Source organism: Prionailurus viverrinus, chromosome B1 (genome assembly GCF_022837055.1).
Source record: "Prionailurus viverrinus isolate Anna chromosome B1, UM_Priviv_1.0, whole genome shotgun sequence".
NCBI lineage: Eukaryota > Metazoa > Chordata > Mammalia > Carnivora > Felidae > Prionailurus > Prionailurus viverrinus.
This window is the reverse complement of record NC_062564.1, coordinates 115,267,468-115,275,302: the sequence shown is the minus strand read 5'-3', so window position 1 is coordinate 115,275,302 and position 7,835 is coordinate 115,267,468.

The window sequence follows — 7,835 nt, the reverse complement described above, 5'->3', positions numbered from 1 at the left end:
GCTCTGTGTGTAGCTATGGTGTTTGAGTCTAGGTGGGGATTGCCAAGAGACTGGGTGGCCCCACTTGGGACAGAGCTCTCAAGCCTGATTTTGGGTGAATCTCTGGCTGGTTGTTTGAGGTTGTGGTTGTGGGGGTCCTGAGGGAGTTTCCATTAAAGGTAACTTTGGGTCCTTCTGGATGCCAAAGGGAAATTTTCTAGTTTACCTGGAAGCATTCAAAAAAGGCTAGACAGCAGGAGTGGAAGGCAGGGGTGAGCTCCTTGGTCTGCTCTACAGACCATCCTGGGCTAGAGGGAGAGATTCTAGTTTAGGGTGTTTCTGGGAGATTTATTGTAATTAACATTTTTCAGTCAATGCTATTATCTCTGCAAAACTGGATACATTTTGCAATATGGAAATAAGTATTCTTGGCTTTACATATAAAGGCCTTCCATCTGAGCTCACATATTTCTTTACCTGGAGGTAATGCTAATACTTTCTTCTTTAAAAAAATTTTTTTTTCTATTGTGCTTTTAGATCCTGTGTGTGTATATTTATATCTATTTGTATGTATATTATTATATATAATAATATAGTATTATTTCAGGTTCTGAATGGAAAATTATTTATGAGGAAGTAGAACATTAAGTTACAAAGTTGCTCTCTTTTCTAATGATGTTTCCTTGATAATGTTTGGAAACACCTCATAGATAATGCATAGTCCCCCCTCAAGCCTATTTAGCAACAAAATAATCCCCAAACCCAGTAATAAATAATCCACATGCTTACAGCACTCTTGCAGATATACATATTGTTGTTTCAGGATCCAGGACATGAGGAGAGAGAAGGTTGATTTTTGGTATATTATGTCATTGTAGAGTAGACTGACAAATTTTTTCTTTGCTATGGTATATTTAATACAGGATACTGCTTTACATTTTTACAACTTCTTTACAAAGCTGATGTATGGATCTTTACATCTTTGACTATGAATGTAAATTATCACTACAGTAAAGGGAAGAAGTCTTACACATACTTTTCTCACACTGCTTTCTTTTTCTTCTTCCAGGAAAACCAATTCGGCTATTAAGGGAACCTCTCAACAGAGCAGAGGAGGAGAAGGCAAAGTTTCAGAAAGAAGAGCTGTTTACCATCAAAGCAAACTGGGTTCCACACAGACATAGCGTATCATACACAAAGACAAAGGTAAATGCTCCATGGTTTTTACAAGTAATTTACTGTGCTTATATAAATGTACTAGAGACTCTAGAATTCTTACTGATCATATTACTTGTTTTTCTATTGTTAAAAAAAAAGCCAAATAATCAAATATAATTTAAAAAGTCAGTTGTCTGGATTCCCCTCCCGACTCCCCCCAACCCCCCCATCCAGTAACCTGATGCTTCTGTTGTGTCGACGTCTATATATCTGAGAACAGTGATGTGTTGCTTGTGATAAGTGCCAATTTGGTGATACAATATAATGAAAATGTACTAGCCTTTCATTTATCAAAGTGCCTTTCTCTGCTCAGTTTTAAAAAAAAACAGAAATTTTACTTAGAGTTACATATTTCTTGGGTTAATTCATATTTTATAAATATGTGAAATTATTAATTCATTCTATCTGTAGCATGTGTGGACCCTGAAGCTTATGGCAGTGCTGTTATCTATTGCAGGGATGCAAACACACTCTTTGATGTGTTATTCTTGGGGACTAGAGAGGATAAAGATGGAATACTCATTGGGCCCAGTTCTCCAGATGGCCTGAAAATGTAGCAGTGGGTTATATGCATTTCCACAGAGCAGGGTCATGATTCTCTAATCTGTACCATGTTATAGATAACAGGACACTCCAGGGAGTAGCAGCTCCAGCCATTCTTGCTGTATGTCCTTCTAGGATGTGGCACCAGAACGTCACCAGTCCGCAAATAGCCCTTCCTGCACGGGCGTTTCAGTAAACTGTGTCTGCATCCACTGTGTGGAACGAAGTACATGACCCAGGAAACATGCCTTTTGTGAATAACAAAAATAACAATCACATACAATGCCAGCTTTATTTCTATTATCTGACAATCCTCACAACAACCCTCTAAGATAGGTTTTTTAGTATCCCTGATTTACCGATGAGGAAACTGAGGTATAGAGGGGTTACCCATATAGCTCTATTATTCTCTGGCCCCAACTTGGGTTGCTTTAATGGATGCAGGCTGATTCTTGGCGTTGAGATTCTTTTTTTTTTTTTTTTTTTTTTTTTTTTGGTTTTTCTCCCTTAGGACTTTATTCTCTAATTTATTCATTCTATTTTTTAGTCAGCAAATACGTGTTGAGAGATACTATGGACGAAGCACTGGGTTCGTCCTATACCTGTCTTGTTCATGCTGAGGATACAGTCATGAACAAGACAGGTATACTGGTAACCCCATAAAGCTTCCACTCTGAGGGGTGCCTGGCTGGCTCAGTTAGTAGAGTGTGTAACTCCTGATTTTGGGGTTGAGTTTTGAGCCCCATGTTGGGTGAAGAGATGACTTAAAAAAATAAAATCTTAAAAAAAAAAAAAGCTTACACTCTGTTGAGAAAGGCAGGCATTCAACAGAGAATCACAATAGACTGCAATGCTGGTTGGGGAAACCCTAGGTGCTGCAGGAGAGCAAAGCCAGCGCATCTAATCTGGTCTACGTGTCAGAGTCATTTCTCAGCAGTGGGGTGGGATTTAGCCAACGAGGAGAAAAGAGAAAATGGCTGTCGGCAGAGGGAACTCCAAGGGGGAGGCAGGCAGGAGGTCTGTGAGATAAAGAGAACATGCTGTTTGAGGAGCTGAAAAACTAAGGTCAAGTCTGGAGTTGGAGGGAAAATGGGAATGATCAGATGGAGAGGGCTACTGGGGTAGAGGTTGGAAGGCTTGCAGTGCCATTTTGAATTTGCACTTTAAACTCAAAGAGATGCCTTTAAAGGGATAATCAGGAAAGTGATGTGATTTAATGCACACCTTCAAAAAGATCAATCTGCTGCCCTGTGGAGAAGTGGAGGCAAAAGTGGGGCTGGTAAGACCAGAGGGTGGCCTTTCCAGTCATTCCCTAACCATCCCCTAACCACCCCCCCCCCCAACCATCAGGATACTTCTTTTGTAACCCTCAGGGATGCTGACAAATCCTCTCCTTGGTCAGCAAATACTCAGCAGGGTAAGATACGTTCCAGGTGCCTACATTCCATCAAAGGCCAGTGAAGACAAATACGCTTGATTTATGCAGCTGGGTGAGAATGACCTACGTAAGCTTCCAGCAGCTTGTGTGCTCACCTGAGGAGAGCTGGGAAGCAAAAGAACCCAAGACAAGGCCGTTGGATGTTTGATCACTATTAGTTCATTCCGTTGACGTGCATCGGTTCAATAAACATGTTGGCACTCAAATTTTTGTCCAGTTAATGAGAGCTTTCTAGAATGCTTTTCAGGTGCCATTGTAGGCCTTGATGTAGATTATCTCACTTATTCTTCATCATGGCCTTCTGAAGCTAATAGTCACTTATTCTCCAGCTTCTAGTTCAGAAAGCTGAGGCAAAGAGAGTTTGAATTACTTGCCTAGGGCACATAACTAGGAGAGAAAAGGAGCCAGAATTCTACTATATGATCATATGAATAAATGAATGAGCAAATACCTACTGCCTCCTCTCATTTGCCTCTAATAACACGTGAGAATGCTCACCTGATTGTGAACTTCCAATCACAAGACTGATTGAAAGACACTGGGTCATCTCTACTGTCTTCGTGTAGATTTAGCAACCATGTAGGGCCCACTCAGTCTACCATCTGTGGCTCTGACCCTAGAATGGGGAAAGGAAAATGCAACCAACTACTGAGCTTTCTATATTGTGGGGAGCATGTTACATTTGGTTAGCCAATTAAAACGAGTTTCTAATAAAGAGACAGTTTCTCTAGGGAAAACAAGTATGTGAAAAAGATTACACAAATTTTTAAGGAGTTTACAGCTAAGTTGAAGCACACATATACCCACAAAAGGTAACAACATACTCAAAAGCAACCAGGATCCTATTATGACTTTTGCTTGCCTTAGCCACTTTTGCCTTTGTGGATCCCTTCCTTCATTTAAAAGTAACTGAGATTAGGAGCACCTGGGTGGCTCAGTTGGTTGAGCATCTGACTCTTGATTTCGGCTCAGGTCATGATCTCATGGTTCATGGGTTCAAGCCCCACATTAGGCTCCATGCTGTCAGTGCAGAGCCTGCTCCGGATTCTTCTCTCTCCCTCTCTCTCTGCCCCTCCCCCACTTACTTGCTCAGTCTCTCTCTCAAAATAAATATATAAACTTAAAAAATACATAAAAGTAACTGAGATTAGGAGCACCTGTGTGGCTCAGCTGGCCGAGCGTCTCTGATTCAGGTCACGATCTTGTGGCTCATGGGTTCGAGCCCCACGTCTGGTTTTGCTGATAGCTCAGAGCCTGGAGCCTGCTTCAGATTCTGTGTCTCCCTCTCTCTCTGCCTCTCCCCTGCTCATATTCTGTCTTTCTCTCTCTGTCAAAAATAAACATTAAAAAATTTTTAAGTAAAATTATATGAATTTTACAAATACAGGGTACAAAGATGAATATAATACAGATTGGATTCATTATTATATCTTCATTATTATTTTTTTTCTTCTAGTTTTGAAAGAACATTATAACATTTTTTTTGAGAGCCTGTAGGTACTATGCTGTTGTACCTAATGGATAAGTTTCCTTTTCCAAATAAATGATGCAGTGAGGAAAAAAAAAAAAACCCAGAAGAAAAAGAGATTGTTTTGATCTGAACTATGACTCTAGGGGATTCAAAGTTAGCCAAGAAGATGATGCTAAGTGGTCAGTTTCCAGGATGAGGCAAAGATGGAATGGGCAGCTGAATAAAGTCCAGAGTGCAGTGGGAAGGAAGGGGGACAGGTGCACAGTGAGAGAGACCAGAGATTCCCTTTTATCTGATGCCAGCTGTGGAGATTGGGAAGAGATTGCTAAAAGACACTGTGCAGGGTGAGACAGAGACCAACATGGGCCAGTGTGGGTAGGGAAGGGCATGGGTAAAGGTGGGATGCTGGCCAGAACCCTTAGCCAGGGCATAAAGCAGGGGATCCTGGGGTAATGCTCAAGTACAGCGACGAGACTGTGCAAAGCAATCCGGAAAGGCACATGGAGCAGAGTGATATAGTGATACCATGAAGTGATCATTCTCTGTTGATGGTAATTTTATTTTTGTGCTCCTCCTGTATTGCAGGGCCTACTGATCATCAACACCTAATAGCTACAGTTCTGGATGTGAATGAATTAGGTTATACCAATTCGGTGCATCTTGTGAGACTTAAATTCATACCTAAGTTGGGAGAAGCATGGACTTTGACACAATTTTGCAAAAGCAAAAACCTTCGTTCCTAAACCCAGTTGAAGCCTGCACTTATGTCATATCTGCTACGCTAATCACACAGCCGAGCCCAGAATCAAAGAGGGTGAGGCAGATCACTCCCAAGTTACTTGACAAAGGGCACCAATGCAGAGAAGAGTGAAGAACTAGGGCTATGAAGTTGATATGATACAGGGAGTAGAGTGATACAATCCCCATAATTAAAAGGACCACTTCAGTAGCTGTGTGGATCACGGGGAGCAAGACGGGAGTAAGAGACAACAGGGAGGAGGCTATGGCAATAGTCCAGGGTGGAAATGATGGTAGTTTGCAGTAGGGTAGTAGTGGAGGTGGTGAGAACAGGTTGAGTTCTGGATATATCTTGAAGGTAGACTTGACAGGACTTCTGATGACTTAGATGTATGATACAAAGGGTAGACAAGAATAAAAGATGACTTCTGGGTTATTGGCCCAAGCAAGTGGATGTCACTTCCTTTGAGGCTCTAATAGTCCAAGATATGATCCATTCATTGGATGGTGATTACGTGAGTGGGTTCCTTTGTGATAATCCATGGAGTTGTACATGCCATGCATTTATATCCATGACTTTCTGTACTCATGTTACCTCTCATTTAAAAAGCCAGGGAAATATTGGTAGAAAGAGGCTCAGTAAACACTGGAAATCAGTCCCCCTATTTCCTTGAACTAATTCGCCTTGGCTCATAAATTCCTCAAATATCTGTTGCATTCAGTTCGGACCTCTTGCCTGGATAATTGCAATCAAGCTAACTTATTCCACTGCCTTTGGTCCCCTGTCCATCCTCACACTGCAGCAGAAAAATCCTTATAAAATAATACAACCACAGCTCTTTCCTGCCAAAAGTTACTTCCCAATACAGTAAAGGTCAAACTCTAGTACTTATGATGTAAACCCTTTCAGCTCAGGCTTCTCCATATCCATACCTAGTCTTTCACTGCTCTCTCCTTCCCACTCTGCGTTCTGGCCGTCGCAGCTGTTTGCAGTTTACTCAACACCTTGGCCTTGTGCCTTCCTCTGTCTGCAGCGTCCTGCTTGCTTTGTGGGCCTGGGTAAGACCCTACTCAATTGCCCGCCCCCACTGTGAGGCCTTCCCAGTGTTCCTAGGCAAAACCTCACCCCTCCTTTGTGCCAGCACCTGGCCTTACACTTCCCTCCATGTATTAGGGCAAGTAGCATTTTGGGTTATAATTATTTTGTATTCGTGTTACAATTATCTTTTAAGGCATAGTTTATTTTCTTTTTTCTATTAAAGAGAACTGAATAAAGTAAGAGAGCTAGCCATTTAGGGATGGCCTGTATGAAAAGGTAATAGAAAAAAGGAAAAGACACCCCAAATCTTGCTATTTCAAAAACCTTTCCTTTTATTCTTTCCTTTCAGTCTTTTTCAACGCTTGTTTTTATTTTTTAATTTTTTAGTTTTATTTTTGAGAGAGACAGAGAGAGAGGAAGCTTGAGAGGGGCAGAGAGTGAGGGAGACAGAAGATCCAAAGCAGGATCCGTGCTGTCAGTGCAGAGCCCAATGTGGGGCTTGAAATCACGAACCATGAGATCATGGAGCTGAAGTGTGATGCTTAACTGACTGACCCACTCAAGAGCCCCTGTGCTTATTTATAAAATACAGTTGGAAACACACAATATAAATTCTGTCTTGCTTTTTCATGTAATTTTGTAATGATTTTCTCTTGATATTTAGAAATATTTCAGGGGCACCTGGGTGGCTCAGTTGGTTAAGCATCAGTCGTTAAGCATCGTGGGTTCGAGCCCCGTGTCAGGCTCTGTGCTGACAGCTCAGAGTCTGGAGCCTGCTTCTGAATCTGTGCTTCCCTCTCTCTCTGCTCCTCCCCCACTTGTGCTCTCTCTTCTCTCAAAAATAAACATTTAGGGGTGCCTGGGTGGCGCAGTCGGTTAAGCGTCCAACTTCAGCCAGGTCACAATCTCGCGGTCCGTGAGTTCGAGCCCCGCGTCGGGCTCTGGGCTGATGGCTCGGAGCCTGGAGCCTGCTTCCGATTCTGTGTCTCCCTCTCTCTCTGCCCCTCCCCCGTTCATGCTCTGTCTCTCTCTGTCCCCAAAATAAATAAAAAACGTTGAAAAAAATTAAAAAAAAAGTAAACATTTAAAAAAATATTTCATATGTTTTTGTAGAAAACCTATTTCTATGTCGTTTCTTAATACCTATACTTCTTCATGGTGTATTTTGTTTACATGTGTTATTTGCCCATCAACTTATTGGTTTAGTGTTTTTTATTGGTTTGTATAAGATTTTCTTATATCAAAAATATTACCCATTTTCAGTTAAAAAATATCATTTAGGATTGAATTAGTCTGCAATTGACAGAAAACTAAGTATATTAGTTTTCCTCCCTCCTCTCCCCAGCTTTATTGAGGAATAATTGTCAAACAAAATTGTGTATGTTTAAAGTATAGAACATGATGATATG